This window comes from Nycticebus coucang, chromosome 5 (genome assembly GCF_027406575.1).
Source record: "Nycticebus coucang isolate mNycCou1 chromosome 5, mNycCou1.pri, whole genome shotgun sequence".
Taxonomy (NCBI): Eukaryota; Metazoa; Chordata; class Mammalia; order Primates; family Lorisidae; genus Nycticebus; species Nycticebus coucang.
The window spans coordinates 132,614,736-132,631,497 of NC_069784.1; the positions used below are offsets into that span (position 1 = coordinate 132,614,736).

Genomic DNA, 16,762 nt, shown 5'->3' on the forward strand with positions numbered 1-16,762 from the left:
GCAGCTGCCTTCCCGGCTGGGGTAGCATCCTAGAAATTCTTAACTATTTGGGTATGGCCAGAGGCCTGATTTCCCACAGGAGAGCATGTCCTATGATGGGATGAAGGGAGCTGCCATTTGTATCCTCCTGGGAACCAAAAGTGAGAGTAACTAGGTACATGGAAATAAAGAACAGTCTCTAATGTTCATTATTTAGAGCAGACCAAGGAGAACTCAAGGCCGAAAGCGTTACACTTATCATATTACATGGATCAAAGAGAGTAATTTTATATTAGTAAAGAGCACAATCAAAAATTAAGTCATCAACATTTACACACCAAAATAGATAAAGTTAAACTTGTCAGCACATGTGAGGACAATTCAATATGGACACAATGCTCATGAGAAACAGTAGCATACCTCTGTTTCTGATGGCTCAGGTCAACAATCCCTAAGTAAGAAGATAGAGGATTCCAATATATAACTAAGTGTATGAGAGCTTTGTCTCTCCAAAGTGTACTTACAGTTTTCAACTATGCATGGAACATTTATATGAATCTATCACATTATGACGAAAGCATTCCTTACTTCCTAAAAGAAGGCATTGCACTGACCATGTCATCTGATGACACAATAAAGCTAAAAATCAAACCAAAGGACATAAACACACAAACTTCAGCAATTGTAATGTTTTCACAGAGGCTTGTCATAAGTCTTGCATGATAGAAACTTCAAAGCTACAATTGTAGAATATTTAGAAAATGGCAGTAAGGACAATGCAAAAGAAAACCATGTGATTCAGAATTCTAAACTTTAATCACACAAAATAATCTAAGCAGAAAAGGGATTAATTGGAGGACGGGTAGAATCAGCAAGAGGGCTGGAGAACCAGGCTCTGAAACCAGGCAGAGCTGGGGGGCTGGGTTCCCGAGCACAGCCATTCCCACCTGCAGGGGGAAGTCTCAGGAGGCAAGTGCCACACACAGGTGTCTCTGGACGCCACCACTGCATTCTCTGTCCTGCTCTGTCGCAAACATCACAGCTCAGGATTCAAAGATCTGGGTGGGAGCCCCAGGCCTGTTTCCTTTCCACACCCGAGCGGTTGGCGAGGTAACTGCTCTGCTTTCAACTTCTCTAGTTTTTTTTGGGGGGGGGGGCTGCCTCCCACCTATTTTGGGATTCTCCCCAAACCGGAAGTTTACTTGGATGGTGGATGGCCAATGATACAAAAAATTTTTAAAGGTCTACAGGTCTTGTACAAAAAGCAAAGCTGAACTTAGAAGCAAATAAATGAACAAGTATCCACCTGCAGCAGACAGAAAAAGAGGAGCATAAACTTAAGGGAAACTAGAAGAAAACAATGACCTAGAAAGGAGAACTGTCGAAACAATGCCAGATCTAATTCTCTGGAAAACAAACCTCCGGTAAATCCAAAAGAAAGAAAATAGCAAAATGAAGTAGCAGATTCAAATGAGACAAAGATCAGTGAAATTTTTATAACTCTTGTGTGGTGCCTGTGGCTCAATGAGTAGGGTGCCAGCCCCATATGCTGAGGGTGGCGGGTTCAAACCCAGCCCCAGCCAAACTGCAACAAAAAAATAGCCGGGCGTTGTGGTGGGCACCTGTAGTCCCAGCTGCTCAGGAGACTGAGGCAAGAGAATCACATAAGCCCAAGAGTTAGAGGTTGCTGTGAGCCGTGTGACGCCACGGCACTCTACCCGAGGGTGGTACAGTGAGACTCTGTCTCTACAAAAAAAAAAAAAAAAAAAAACTCTTGGGAAACCCATTATTCTGTATGTTGTATAACTATATACAAATTGATTTGCTATCTCAGTGAAACATGATTTGATAGGAAATTGGCCAAAGAATGAGTAGAAAACTTGAAAATATTACTAGCTGTGAAAAACTGAAAAGTTTGATAAAAAATTATCTAAGGCAGGTGCTGAGCCCAAAAAGTTTCACTTCTGTCTTCTGAACAGGGTTTCAGAGCTTAGAAAAGGTTGAGCAGTTTTTCAATTCATTTCACAAAGATAATATAACCCTAACACCAATTTTCTGACAAAAATAACACGCCAAAGAAAAAAACACCTTATTTATAAATTTAGAAACCCCACATGAAGATGTAGCAAATTTAATCTAACAGTACAATAAAAAAATTAGGTAGTATAATATAGAAAAGTATATTCCAAAAATGTAATTATTTTTTGATGTTAATAAAACATAATAGGGAGCGGTGCCTATGGCTGAAAGGAGTAGGGCACCGGCCCCATATGCCGGAGGTGGTGGGTTCAAACCCAGCCCCGGCCCAAAATAAATAAATAAATAAATAAATAAAACATAATAAAACTATTAACATATTGATGTATCAATAGGCCAAAGGACAAAAGATGTATATGGTCATGCTGATAGGCATTAAAAAGGAATTTGATGAAATGTGGCACCCCTTTCTAACTCCAGAACTCAGTAAACTAAAATTAGGGGGTATGTAGGCAGGACAGAGACCGCCACCCTCCTCCTGTGTTCCTCCAGTAGTTACGTCACCTTGCTTGGCAAAAGGGACTTTGCAGATAGCATTAAAGGTGACTAACTGCTGACTTTAAGGCAGATTATTCTGGACTATCCAGGGGGCCCGGGTGTAACCTCAAGAGTGTTTATGGGCAGAGACTGGGAGGTGCCAAGCAGGAGATTTGGGGCTTCTTTGCTGGCTTTAAGGAGGAGGGGCCCACATGGAAAGGGCTAGAAGGAAATGAATCCTGCCACCAGCTCAGAGCTCAGAAGAGGACCTTGACTCCAGCTGAGCTGCACCCCTGGCCTATGCTCGGGCCTCACCCAGATGATGCCCGGGGCCCAGGGCAGAGGATTCAGCCTCGTCGTGCTGGACTTCTGACCCACAGAAACCATGAGATGATAAATTAGTATTGTTTGTAGCCCCTACATTTGTGGTAATTTGCTATGTAAAACTATTGCTATGCCATGGAAAATTAATACAGAAAAATAGTCCATTAACATTTTTAAAAAATTAGAAAAAGGAAAGTTAAAACACTGAAGTGATTTACATTAAAGCTAACTTTAGAAAATTAGGATATCTACTATCATTACTAGTATTCAATATTAACTTTTCTAATTAATGTGTTAAGATAAAAATAAATTCATATAACAATCAAAACAGAGGAAACAAAATCATCACTTGTTTGTGGTTTACAAGAATATCAGTAATACCAAAACAGTTAGCAGTAGTTTTTTAGTTTAGTAGGTACAGTCGTTACCAAATAAAATACTTTAAAATGGTTTACCTTATATCAGTTAGGAATCATAATGGAAATCAACATGCTTATTTGCCTCACATTTATCTACAAATTCAATGCAATATGAGAGCAAGATAAATAACTATGGAGTTCGTCTAGAAGAATAAGCAAGCTGGCCGGAAGAAGTGGCTCACACCTATAATCCCAACACTTTGGGAGGCCAAGGCAGGAAGGAGAATGGTGTGAAGCCAAAAGTTTGAGACCAGCCTGGGAGACATTGCAAGACCCTGTCTCTACAAAAAAAACAGAAATATTAGCAGAATGTGGTAGTGCAGGCCTGTAGTCCCAGCTACCCAGGAGGCTGAGGCAGGAGGATCTCTTGAGCCCAGGAATTTGAAGTTGCTGTGAGCTATGATCACACCACTGCATTCCAGTTCAGTAATAAGCAAACAATAATAATATATTCAACATAGAACAATGCGGGGAAGCATGCAGTATTAGATATTACCAGGCACAAAGCATGTTATACAGGAGTTATAGAAAGTGACTTCAGGGCCCACACAGATGCACTTGTGTGTCTGAGTGATTTCTTCACTGTCAATTTCTGTGTTTCCCAAGTCTCCAAAGTGATCATTAAAACACCCGGTTCTCGTTGAGCAGGGTCCTACTGCCGGCTGGGGAAGGCGGGATAAGTAATAGGTGCGGTGCTGCGGGGAAGTCTCGGGGCCGGGCAGGCCCAGATTTCCCGATGCCAAGTCTGAAAGCCTAAGCAGGAGTTTCTGGCCGGCATGTAGACATGAAAGGGAGGTCAAAGGCTCAGGGATGTCAGGGGAAAGCAAGGCCTTGCGCCCAGCAGGCGCGTCTGAAAGCATCAGAAAGCCCAGTCTCCTGGCCTTCCCGGGATCCGCTGACTCTTGGCATCCCCTGAGCGCTCTGCAGTGGTCAGTACCGGAACGGGGTCTGCTGTTGCGGGCTTCCGGCTCCTTCATGGTAGCCTGTGGGTTTTCTCTTAGTGTCTGAAGTTGTTATCCTTTTGTTTTTGGTATAAGCAACAAGTCCTGTCGCTAAACTTCAAAATATATCAAACATACCTGTAGTCCCAGCTACTCGGGAGGCTGAGGCAAGAGAATCGCCTTAAACCCAGGCGAGGTTGCTGTGAGCTGTGTGAGGCCACGGCACTCTACCGAGGGCCATAAAGTGAGACTCTGTCTCTACAAAAAATATATATATATATATCAAACAATCTAATGAACATATTGGCTCCAGGCCACCAGTCACATTTGCACTCTCTCCTATTCACTGAGCTCTTAAAAAGTTGATGCACACTTCGGACCTTGGGGCCATCGTCCCCTGTAGTGTCTGAAGTGGACATTGCCATGGTTCTCACACAGGGTTAGAAGACCATGATGTTGCGTGGCAGCGCCAGGGCCCAAGGCTGAGTGTGGAGAGTCCGGGTGAGGAGCCCCGGTATCTGCCTGCCGGACCTTTGGGAAGAGGCGTTTACAGCTAATTCAGTCGGTTGTCGATTTGAGTGTTGGTGCAAGTGGAGTGCAAAAAAAAATGTAAGACAGACTTCCTGCCCTTGAGACAAGGTTGTAGCATTCAAGATAACTTAGTTTGCCCCTAGGCTGGTCATTTTAAAGGAAAGAAAAGGCTGACAAAATTAGCCAATAGCCAGACTGGAGACGCCTTCAGGTGCCTGTCTAAGAAAAAAGGACTTGACTGAGGCATCGGGTTGACGTGATGCTTCAACAGGACACTGAGAGGCCTGGAATTTGGGGCAGCAGACTGATGTGACTGTAGGGCACTCTGCCGAGACTCCACTTCCTGGTGAAGGCCCGTGACCAGGCTGAACGTCCTGAGGCAGGGCAAGGTCCTCCATCCCGAGAGGGAGAGACATGAGTACCGTCAGTTCTCCCTGCCCACAGCTTCCACATCTGTGGATTCAACCAACTGCAGATCGAAGTTTTTTTTTTAATTTTGCATCTAACACGCCCAGACTTTTCTCTTGTCATAGTTCCCTAAATAACACAGTATAACAACTATTTACGTGGCATTTACACTGAACTCATGTTATAAGTAATCAAGAGATGATTTCCAGTGCATGGGAAGATGTGCATGGGTTGTATACAAACACTGCACCATCTTACATCAGGGATTTGAATTCCTAGATTTTGGTATTTGGGGAGGTCCTCATGGAGACTGAGGGACAGCTAACTGGGTCTACTGAAATAACGGCCGGTCACATGAGAAGACATTTGAAGAGCAAGACCAGTCCCTTTCTAAGAGTCAGTTGTGTGTCTTATTCATCTTTTTAACCCATGCAGTGCCTCACAGTAGACACCCAGTAATCAGTTAGTGACTTGAGTCGCCTGGAATCAAAATTGGCCTCCATCAGTGGCTCTGGGAGTGAGGGAGGCAGAGGATGGAACATACCTTAACCAGCCCCGATGTTTCTTCCAAGATATTTGTGGCTGTATCAGCTGACCCAGCTGCTCTCAGCTGGATGTTGGCAGTAAATGTTTCACAGAATTCCACCCACTATTTGTAGGAGTTGGGCAGAACTCAGCTGTTAAAAGCTGGAAACTCTGATAGTGAATAATAACTGGTGTGCTTTAGTTTTGAAAATGTAATACAGGTTTATACATTTCAAATAAAGATATGAAAATAATTTGGTTTATTGGAAGGTTACAGTTTTTTATTTTTATTTATTTATTTTAACATTTTAAAATATTTATTTCAAGATTTCAAATAAATGCAATGTCAACTTTAGCAATGTCAAAGCCTAAGCATAATTTAAAAAATTTTTTCTTGTTAACAAAGAGATGCTCCTCTTCCTTTTCTGTTGTTATTTTGCTTTTTATTCCCTCAACTCCTTATTTTGGACACTCTCCAACCTATAGAAAAATCGAAAGAATTGTACAAAGAAATTTTAGAGTGCATAATGCAATGATACATTTCTATACTATTGAGAATAGAGATGAAAGTTTTTGCCACAACAAATAAGTAAGCAAGGAGACAGTTATGTTAATCAGTTTGATGTAAGCATTCCACATTGTATATCAAATCAGCACATTGTACTCCATAAATGCATCAAGGTACACAGTTATGATTTAATAAAGAATTTAAAAAATAAAAATGTAACAAAAAGAAATTTTAGAAGCTAGGTTTTTTATTTTTAGAAAGGTTGAAAATATTTCATGAAAAGGACCAATTGGAATGGGAAGATTATTTTTGAAAAAGAAAGAAGAATGTTTATTTAAAAATCCATAATGTTCCTGTAGAAATGTAATTATTATCTTCTTTTGATTAAAGAAGTGAAGTGAATGCCTAGAAACAATCTGTACCTATATAGCGCTCCCATTTTTACAGTGCTATAAAAAATTAAACACAACTTTTTACTCTTGGAGCTGGTTCTCACTGTTACCTTCTTTGCTCCTCAAGCCAGCCTGATCAGTGGCCCCGGTGGGGAGTATCACTGCCACTTGGTGTGGGACAAAGGGTCATAAAGGGTGTAGACCTGTCACCAGCAGACCCCAGGGCCAGATCTAGAAGGCAGCCTCCCAGGTCCTGTGTGGAGACTCGGAACAGAGACACCCGCTGGGCCCCCGAGTGGGCAGCATGTGGATTTTAACACATGAGAAAAGTGAGATTTTAAGACATGAGAAAAGGTAGTAGCTTCTACTCCAGCCTGTTGTGCACCCAGCAATTAGTGTCCCCCATGACTGAGTCTCTGTATGTGGGCACAGGGCGTGGAAAGTGGCCCATGCAGGGGCAAAGGAAGATGAATCATGCATATCACTAACCCAAAGCTCGTAAACCCAAAGCTCGTAAAGACTCCAGGAGGCAGGCCAGATGGGTGGTTCACGCCTGTAATCTCAGCACTCTGGGAGGCCAACACAGGAGCATCCCTTGTGTTCAGGAGTTAGAGACCAACCTGAGCAAGAGTGAGACCCCATCTCTACTAAAAATAGACAATTTAGCCAGGTGCAGTGGTAGGCACCTGTAGTCCCAGCTACTCTATTTGGATGCTGAGGCAGGAGGATCACTTGAACCCAGGAGTTTGAGGTTGTTTGAGATCTAGGCTGACACCACGTGACTCTAACATCTGGGCAACAGAGTGAGACCCTGCCTCAAAAAAGATAAAAGACCACAGGAGGCAGAGAGAAGGTAAATGTCTGCTATAATCCAGAGGGGCCCATGCAAAGTCATAAATAAGTTCAACTTGCTAGCTCTTTCCCAGAATTATCATGAAGTTAAGACAAAATATATGTTAAGTACTTTAAATTTTAAAAACTTCTCTCATACATATACATGTGTATAAAGATCCTTTTACCCCCTGGAAATTGTGCTACCTGAACCTCCGGGTTTTCAGGATCACAGAGGTACTCTGTACCTGAGGTCGGGCCTTCCCCTCCTCAGGGTTCCTGTGAGTCCCATAAGATCTAGATACAGAGTGTAATGAGGTGAGCTGCATACTTGGATTACAAGGGACCAGAAAAGTGATGGAACACAGCAATTTGAGTGGCAGCAGTGAGACCCAAACAGGAGGAAACGTTAAATGATCTGCCCTGATGGCCTGGACAGAGCAGGTTCCCTGAGAGGCCTGAATGAGAGCTCAGTCACTTTGACGACTGTGGCCCCAGTGGACTGTGGGTGTGAGGACTGTGGCCCCGGTGGACTGTGGGTGTGAGGACTGTGGTCCCTGTGGACTGTGGCCCCAGATGATTGTGGCTATGAGGACTGTGGCCCCAGTGGACTGTGGCCCTGGTGGACTGTGGCTGTGAGGACTGTGGCCCTGGTGGACTGTGGCCCTGGTGGACTGTGGCTGTGAGGACTATGGCCCTGGTGGACTGTGGCTGTGAGGACTGTGGCCCTGGTGGACTGTGGCTGTGAGGACTGTGGCCCTGGTGGACTGTGGCCCTGGTGGACTGTGGCTGTGAGGACTGTAGGACTGTGAGGACTGTGAGTCCCGTGAGGACTGTAGCCCCGGTGGACTGTGGCCCTGGTGGACTGTGGCTGTGAGGACTGTGGCCCTGGTGGACTGTGGCTGATGCAGAGGTGCAGCTGCCCCCCCCCAACCCCCACTCAGGGCACAGCCTACCACAGTTGCTGTGAGTGGAATTCAGGGTGTGTATGAACTCAGAGGGGAAACAATTAGATCTTTATTTCCACTCATATCTAAATGAATTGGAGAACTGCCTTTAGTTATGAATATAGGCCACAGAGCACACTAGCCGTGTTTGTCCCCACCAGAAGCTACAGGTCTCTTCATAGGACTTCCCGGTTACTGCCCTGTCATCTTGGAACAACAGTTAGACTTGTTCCTACTTTGACATTTAGGTAGCTGATAAACCATAGATCTTATTAGCATCTCAGTCGCTGAGCTTGTGTTCTACTACATCATGTCAAACTTATTTTGAAAACAATATTTCTTTTGTGTTTTCCTAAAATATGTAACGCTCTGCGAATTTTCATGTGGTCCTTGCACAGGGGCCACACCAATCTCCTCTCTGTCCTTCCAATTTTAGTGCACGCGCTGCCGAAGTGAGCACCCACATGTCTTTATTATCACTTTCTTTTGTGTTTTATGTATTTAAAATCATCCTAGAAGGGGGTCCCTGGGTTTCGCCAGACTACTGAAGGGGCTCCTGGCACATGAAGTTAAGAACTCCTGGGTAAGTCTTGTTCAGACTTTGAAGCTGTTGGGAAACTGGCTCCTTAAGATGACAGGTAACATCATCTCTCTACCCAACCAGAGGGTTTGTACTCTTTTTTTTTTTTCAAGTAAGGTATAATAATGACATTTCTTTCAAGAAGCCCATTTTTTTTTTTTAATTGTTGGGGATTCAATGAGGGTACAATAAGCCAGGTTACACTGATTGCAATTGTTAGGTAAAGTCCCTCGTGCAATCATGTCTTGCCCCCATAAAGTGTGACACACACCAAGGCCCCACCCCCCTCCCTCTGTCCCTCTTTCTGCTTTTCCTCCCCCCCATAACCTTAATTGTCATTAATTATCTTCATATCAAAATTGAGTACATAGGATTCATGTCAAGAAGCCCATTTTTAAAACCACTTTTTTTAGAAAAGGAAAGAAACTACTCTGGTCTCATTTTTCTTCCACCTCCCTTTTTTCCTCTTTTTCCATCATGACCCAAACACAGGGGGACAACACAGAGATGGGGGGGTCCCCGAAGCTGGGGAGGCAGCCCTGGTCCCCCCACGGGTGTGACCTGCTGAGCCCAGTGCTTGTCTGGGAACACCTGTTTAACCCTTTCATTAGGGAACAGGGACAGCAGGGGGCGGGGGATGACCTCTGAGGTCTGTGCAGCAGCCCCTCCAGCTCTCTCTGTTTGGGGTCAACAGAACCCACATGAATGAGTGTTTAAACATTGTTGGGCCTCCATTCCCATTGTTCCTGTCTCAAGCCCTTTTCATGTCACTAAGAAATATTGGAAAGAAAGGAATCGCAGTGTGAAGAAATTAAAACCCTCTCAGGAAAGAGAACACTTATGTTGTCTTAATTCAAAGCAACAGTAACAACTTGCTGCTTGTGGAGCAATAACCCAGGCTGCACTTGGGTTTTATGGTGGTTTGTATTGTGTACCTTCCCGGCAACAGCTGGCAAAAGTAAGACGGTATCACAGAGCGTGTTCTTGGCTCTGATGAGTTAAACTCACAACGGTGTTTTATAGTCACGGCCATTTATCATATGGTAAAAGTGACTGGTTTTCTACCAAATGGTTTGTGCCTGAAAAACCATTGCTTACTACTAACTGATTGATGAGTTTGCTTTTCACCAGTGAATGCATTTTTTCCATCTTTGATCATGCTGATGCTTTGCTGCAAGGCAGTGAATGACGGGTGCACATGCTCAGAATCATGGCAGCACCTGGGCGGGGGCAGCCTCGGGGCTGTGCTCACCGCCAGCGTGCGCTAAAATACCATGAGGACCCAGAAACTGTGTGGTCAGCCTGGAAGAGCCAGCACTAAGCACTGCCCATGCCAAGCTGTGCAAACCTTGAGGGAAAGAGAGGCAGTGACATTGGTGTGACAACATGGTACTAAGACTAAGGCTTTGGGCAGCGTGAGGGTAGCCCACAGAGGGTAGCTCCTCTGGACGCTGGGGGATACCCTAAGATTGGCAGAGGGTGCTGGCCAGATCTGAAGAGAGCCCCGCAGGCCTCCAGAATACTTCCTTAACCCAGAAGGTTTCCCGTCACCAACACGATCACCTCTCTCTTTTGCCCAGCTCTTTACAGTTTGCAAAGTTGTGGTGAATGGCGGGAGGAATTTGTTTTCCATTCTGCTCTGAGCAATTAGTGTCTTTTTCCCTCTCCTGGGGCCACAGAACTGAGAACAGAGGAAGTGAGCAGGCACTGACCAGGGAGATGGCCCCCAGGAGGAGGCAGGGCCCCGGTGGAGAGCCCACAACAGCTTGAAGGCTGCGCTTGGCAAATGCTGGAGGCACAGTGGGTGGCAGGAAGAGCTTCCAGATGTCACAAGGAACACGCAGTGGGCTCCCAGAGGAGACTCCAGGCCGGACCAGCATCTGCTGTCCTAGGCCCGGCTCAGTGTCAGCAGTTCCTTGGGACAAAGAGCTGGGAACTAACATGACAGCACGCATTTTGGAAGTTTTGCCTGTGACTTTGTAGAGTGAATGAATCATCAGGGTCCATCACAGAGGGGGCTATAGACTTTCCCAGCAGAGTCCTTTGCTGACACCACAGGGACCCAAGCAGCAGCCTCACCCCCTTCAATACTGGGATGCAGAGGCAGAGCTGGCCAGACCTGACCAAGAGCTGAGTCAGGAAGCTGGACCTGGACTGGGAGCAGCCAAACCGCGCAGCCCCCATGACGTTCTAAGGAGCCGCCTTTAGCCTCAGTCGGCCACGCGCCAGGGCCCTGTCAGTCACCCAGGGGCCTCACAACAGCCCGTGGAGCCAGTTCATGATCAGAGTGCCAGTTTATACATGTAGTACAAGGTGTGCAACTTCCACAGGGAGCAGACCTCCCTCCTGGGCAGCCCTGCAGGACTTGCTGGGCTTCATCAGATACTTTCACGTATTAATAAGCCCAAGAGCCACGTAGATGTGCACTTTTAAAAAGTGCTTTGTTAGAGGACTTTAATAATTTAAAATAGCATATTGAAAGTAAATGTTTAAATGTTAGATGTCTTTTTTTATTCTGTGTATTTATTCATTTATTTAAACCACTCTTCTGACAAAAAAATGAGATGACATGTCTAATAGGAATTTTTGGAGAAAGCATCCCACACGGACAGGAAATTCTCAGCCACAGAGCTTCTCGGGCCCCAGAGCCCACGTGTATCCCATGCCAGATTGGCCCCACCACTGGCAGGTGGCACTGTAAGGGCTACTTGCAACACAAAAGTGAGGTTGTGCCTGCAGGTGGATCTAAGCCAACAGATGAGGGTGACCTCCGGCCAAGTGCTTGCCTCGTTTCGGCTTGGAATCGTCAAACGACAACTCAGCTTTAAAAGTCCTTTCTTTCCATACCCACAAAAGCCACCAGCAGTTTTTTCATGAATGTCTGCCTCTGTTTGTGGCTCTGTCCCTGCAAGTGCACCTCTTGTGATTGGATCTGTCCCTTCTTATTTGTGCAGTTCTTGGCTTCACATCCCTGGGGAGTGTAGGCTCCTCTGTTTTACTCCTTTTTCTTTCAGAAGACTGTGTTCTCTCAAGTTTATGTCTCCAGCTCAGACCTCTCCCCCAGCTCCAGACTTGCCTGTGCAAACACCCACTAGACTCCTCCACTTGGAGAGATTAAGCCCCCAGACCAGCTTTCCCCAGAGCGCCCACTCACTAAATGCTCACCCTTCTGGGTGACACAAGGCAGACACCTGACAGTCCTATTTGACTCTGTCCTCTGCCCACCTTACTTCCTGACCTGTCACCAGGTTCTGCACCTGGTACTTGCTAGGTAGGTCCAACTACATCCATTCTCTCTCTCTCTATGCAATGCCACAGCCAGCTGCAAGCTGCTGCCATCTCTTACCTCAACTGTGCCAGGGTGTCTTAGAGGATCCCCACCCTCTGTTCCTGCTCCCCAGGTAACCCAACCTCTATGCCAGCACCAGAGTGACCATTTCCAAACAATCTGGTTGCTAATAGCAAGGAAGACAAAACCCTGCACCTGGTCCACATGACCCATGAGATCTGCCCACTGCTGAGCTGGGTTCACACCACAGTCCTCTGCGGTGGCCTGCATGGGGCGCAGCTGGGCTCACACCACGGTCCTCCACAGTGGTCCCGCGTGGGACACAGCTGGGCTCACACCACAGTCCTCCACGGTGGTCCCGCGTGGGACGCAGCTGGGCTCACACCACAGTCCTCCACGGTGGTCCTGCGTGGGGCACAGTTGGGCTCACATCACAGTCCTCCACGGTGGTCCCGCGTGGGGCACAGTTGGGCTCACATCACAGTCCTCCACGGTGGTCCCGCGTGGAGCACAGTTGGGCTCACACCACAGTCCTCCATGGTGGTCCTGCGTGTGGCCTGGACTCCAGCCCCAGCTTCCTCTCTGTCAACTCCTGCTCACCTATCAGTGAGGGAGGGGCTCACGTGTGGGCTCCTCAGGGAAGCCCTCAAATTGTGCAGCCCTTCATGGCCTTCTGTACTCTTCTCCAACAGCACTGACCAGAGACGTCACGGTGTATGTACCGGGGGACTTACTGGGGGAAGGTCTTTGCCCGGTCACTGTGCATTCCCAGCAGCCAGCCAGCTGGTGACTTGCATGCAGTGATTAACAATGTTTACTGAAGGAGGGAAGGAAGAGGGAGAGACGTTGACGTTCCCCTTGCTGTACCTTTATCTCCATTTCAGCTTTCTGTCTTGAGGGGGGAGGGGATATTGCTTTTTTGGCTCTCTGACTAGGTTAGTGGTCTCAACTGGGAAAAAAGAAAGAGTTTCCTTCACCCAATCTACACTAAATAAAACTCACAGCTCCCACCATCAAACCTCCAAGAAGTACAAATTTAAAATTTCAGACTCCAAGATGTTAGGGTGTGAGCTAGTGCACATGGGTTTGAGAAAAGATTTCTCTAGGCAAAGATTAGGAAATAGAAGTATAAAATTTATTTTCTCTTCTTAGAAGGAGAGAGGGAGTGACAGAGTGAAAGAGAATGGGGAAAGAGAGAGGAAAGAGAGCAGGGAGACCACGTCATATCTCAAAGACAGAGAGGAGAAATGCCAGCCCTGGGGCCCAGTGGCTAGGTGATCGTAGCCAAATTAACAGGGTGCTGTGAAACTGCTGTATCCTCCTTCCTTCTTCTCAGAGGCAGGTAGATAACAACAATGGAGGCTGGAATGATGTCAGAGTCCAAGGCTGGCTCCTTTCGAGGCAGGATTATTGCAAAATGTGACTGCCCTAGAAATACAGCTGGAGCTTCTTCTGCTGTTTACTCACAATCTCTGTAAAAGCAGAGCCCCGTTCTCACCGGGATTAGGTGATATCTCGAAGTTGTTTTGATTTGCATTTCTGAGATAATCAGAGATAATGAGCATTTTTAAATGAGTTTGTTGCCCATTTGTCCTCATATGAAAAGATTCTGTTCATGTTTCTTGCTCAGATTTTAATGCGGTTTATTTGTTCTTTTTTTGTTGATTTGCCTGAGTTCTTTGTAGATTCTGGTTAGTAGCCCTTTGTCAGGTTCATAGCCTGCAAATATCTTCTCCACTCTGCAGTTGTCTCTTTACTTTGTTGATTGTTTCCTTAGCTGGGCAGTAACTTTTTAATTTGATCAGTCCTAATTATTTATTTTTCTTGTTGCTGCAATTGCCTTTGGGGTCTTCTTCATAAATTCTTTCCCAAGACTGATGTCATTAAGTTTTTCCCACACTTTCTTCCAAAGTTTATATAGTTTTGTGATTAAGATTTAAACCTTTTGTGCATTGCGAGTTAATTATTATAAGAGGCAAGAGGTGCAGGTCCAGTTTTGACCTTCTACATGTGTCTAACCAGTCTGCCAATACCATTTGTTAAATAGGGATTCTTTTCCCCAACAGATACTTTTTTTTGCTTTATCAAAGATCAGATGGTGCTATGGGGCTGGTTTCCTCTCTGAGTTCTCTGTTCTGTTCCATAGATCTGTGTTTCTGTTTTTATGCCAATACCATGCTGTTTTAATCACTGTTGACTTATAATCCAATGTATGGTACTGTGATACCTCTGGATTTATTCTTGTTTTATAGAATTACGTTAACTATTCGGAATTTTTTTTCAGTTCCATTCAAAATGTAGAACTATTTTTTTCAAGATCTTCAAGCTATGACGTTGGTATTTTTGGGGAATTGCCTTGAATCGATAGATTACTTTGGGTAATACAGACATTTTAACAATGTTGATTCTTCCCACCATGAGCATGGCGTGTTCTTTCATCTTTTAACACCCTCTGCTATTTCTTCTCCAGTGTTTTGTAGTTCTCTCTGTAAAGATCCTTCACATCTTTTGTTAAGAAATTCCAAGGTATTTCATTTTATTTGGTGCTGTTGTGATTTGATTTGGCCCTGGCCCGCAACACAAGATCCCAAAGCAACAGGTGCTGGTATTGGTGCAGAGAGAAGGGAACACTTTTGCACTATTGGACTGCAAACTAGTATAGCCTTTATAGAAAGAAGTATGGAGAGTCCTCAAAGAACTAAAAATGGACTTGCCATTTGATCCTGCGATCCCTGTATCTACCCAAAGAAAACTGTCATTTTACCATAAGGACATATGCATTCAAATGTTTACAGCAGTCCAATTCACCCAAATGCCCTTCAACATATGAATGGATTAATAAACTGTGGTATATGTATGCTATGGAATACTATTCAGCCATTAAAAAGATGGATATTTTGTATCTTTTGTTACAACTTGGACGGATTTGCAGAACAGTCTCTTGAGTAAAGTATCATAAGAATGGAAGGGCAGGCATCACATGTACCCAATACTGATTTGAAATTTGTAGATTAACAACTACGTGCTCACATGAGAGAAAAGCTTGATTGAATCTAAGAAGCAGAAAGGGAGAGGAGGTCAGCAAGTTCCTTCCCAGTGGGAACAGTGTGTGGGATAGGCACACCTCATGTGTGAGGGACATGACTATGATGTAGACTTTACCTTACAAAAGTAACACAGCCTATTAATCAGAATTTAAAAAGAAAATAAAAAGCAAATTCTCAAAAACAAATTTGAAAGAAGATGTACATCCTTTCATAAAATCCATTGAATTCCCTGGAAGTTAATCTGCCATAAATGAGAAAATCACATTCCCAGGCCAAAAAACTAGGGCGGTTATCAGGGCCAGCGTCATGGGTATGTAGCCTGCACCCACACCCAAGGGGCCAAGGTCGCAGAGCTCCTTTCACCAGCTTGAAATTCTTAATAACTTTTTTAAAAGATGCCCCATATTTTCTTTCCGCAGTGGGCCCCCTAAGTTCCATCCCGGGTCCTGGTCATTAGCGAGGCCACTGTGCCTGTTCTGAGGGCCTTTGTTTGGACAAGTGATTACAGACAAGCTGAGCAGACTGCAGTGACTGGGGAGATTGCTGCTCGCTCTGTATAAACAAGAAACAAAAAGAATACTCTGTTTAGAGCCTAAGAAGTCTGCACAGACCCAGACTATATACTTACGTAGCAGTTTGTAGTTTGTAAGTTTGCCTCTAGGGCTCCCACTCTGCTCTGGGCCTGCCTTGGCTCTGTTAAGAGCTCCGCTTCTATTTAATTCTTTATTTAATAGAGTTTCTGCTGCTGGGCCCACCAGCACTTCCTCGATTTGTGTAGGGTAGACACAACTGACTTTGATTCTTGACAAGTTTTATTTAACCATAGAATCATAGTATTTGAGTTGGAAAGAACCTTTTAGAGCACATCCAACTTGCTGAGGCCCAGAAACCTGCCCAAGTCACATCCCTAAACAGGCAAGAGGCCAGGACCCAGGTCCTCCAACTCAGAGTCCCGCATCCTGCCAGCCATGCCCCGTCCCCCCATCCCCGACCCCGACCCCGACTGGTGTCTCGTGACTACACAGCACGAGACTGGGACTTAACTTGGGACTGCTTAGAATAACCACAGTAAACATTTACAGACTAACTGTAAACATTATGGTGGTGGTGTTGTAAGCAGCAGCCCATTTGGGAAAATGAAAAGACTTAGTACATAAAACAGATATAGGTCTAAATGCTGTAGTTCAAGGGGAAGAAAAGGTGAGAGATGGGAGCCGGGCTTCCCAGCACCCAGAGCTCAGTCTGGAAATCCAGCTTCCACCCTGGGCTCTGTGCACACAATCGGGGTGTGGCCAGGGAATGGGGGGTGAGGCCACAGCAGCAGGAGCCAGAGGGCTGTTAGACAGGGTCTCATCTGTACTGGAATGTCCCTCTGGCAATAGTGAGAGGTCACCCTAAAAGGTGTAGATCAGGAAGTTGTTTCAGAGGTTCCCACAAGAAGATAAGAGCAGGCAGGGCTGGACCTGCTGCAAGGGAGGGCCACACGGGCCGTTGGGAAGCTAGTGCAGGCCCACCCAAGGGAAATCG

At 45.4% G+C, this 16,762-nt stretch overlaps 1 protein-coding gene and 1 non-coding gene across 3 annotated transcripts in view; one reads left to right on the forward strand and one right to left on the reverse strand.

Annotated features, from left to right (window-relative positions):
* Positions 1 to 16,762, forward strand: part of ZDHHC14 (zinc finger DHHC-type palmitoyltransferase 14) — a 262,390-nt gene that overhangs the window by 192,730 nt on the left and 52,898 nt on the right. The window lies entirely within an intron of this gene.
* Positions 8,673 to 8,779, reverse strand: LOC128586988 (U6 spliceosomal RNA). The gene has a single exon (XR_008380432.1). It is a non-coding gene; the product is annotated as a U6 spliceosomal RNA (small nuclear RNA).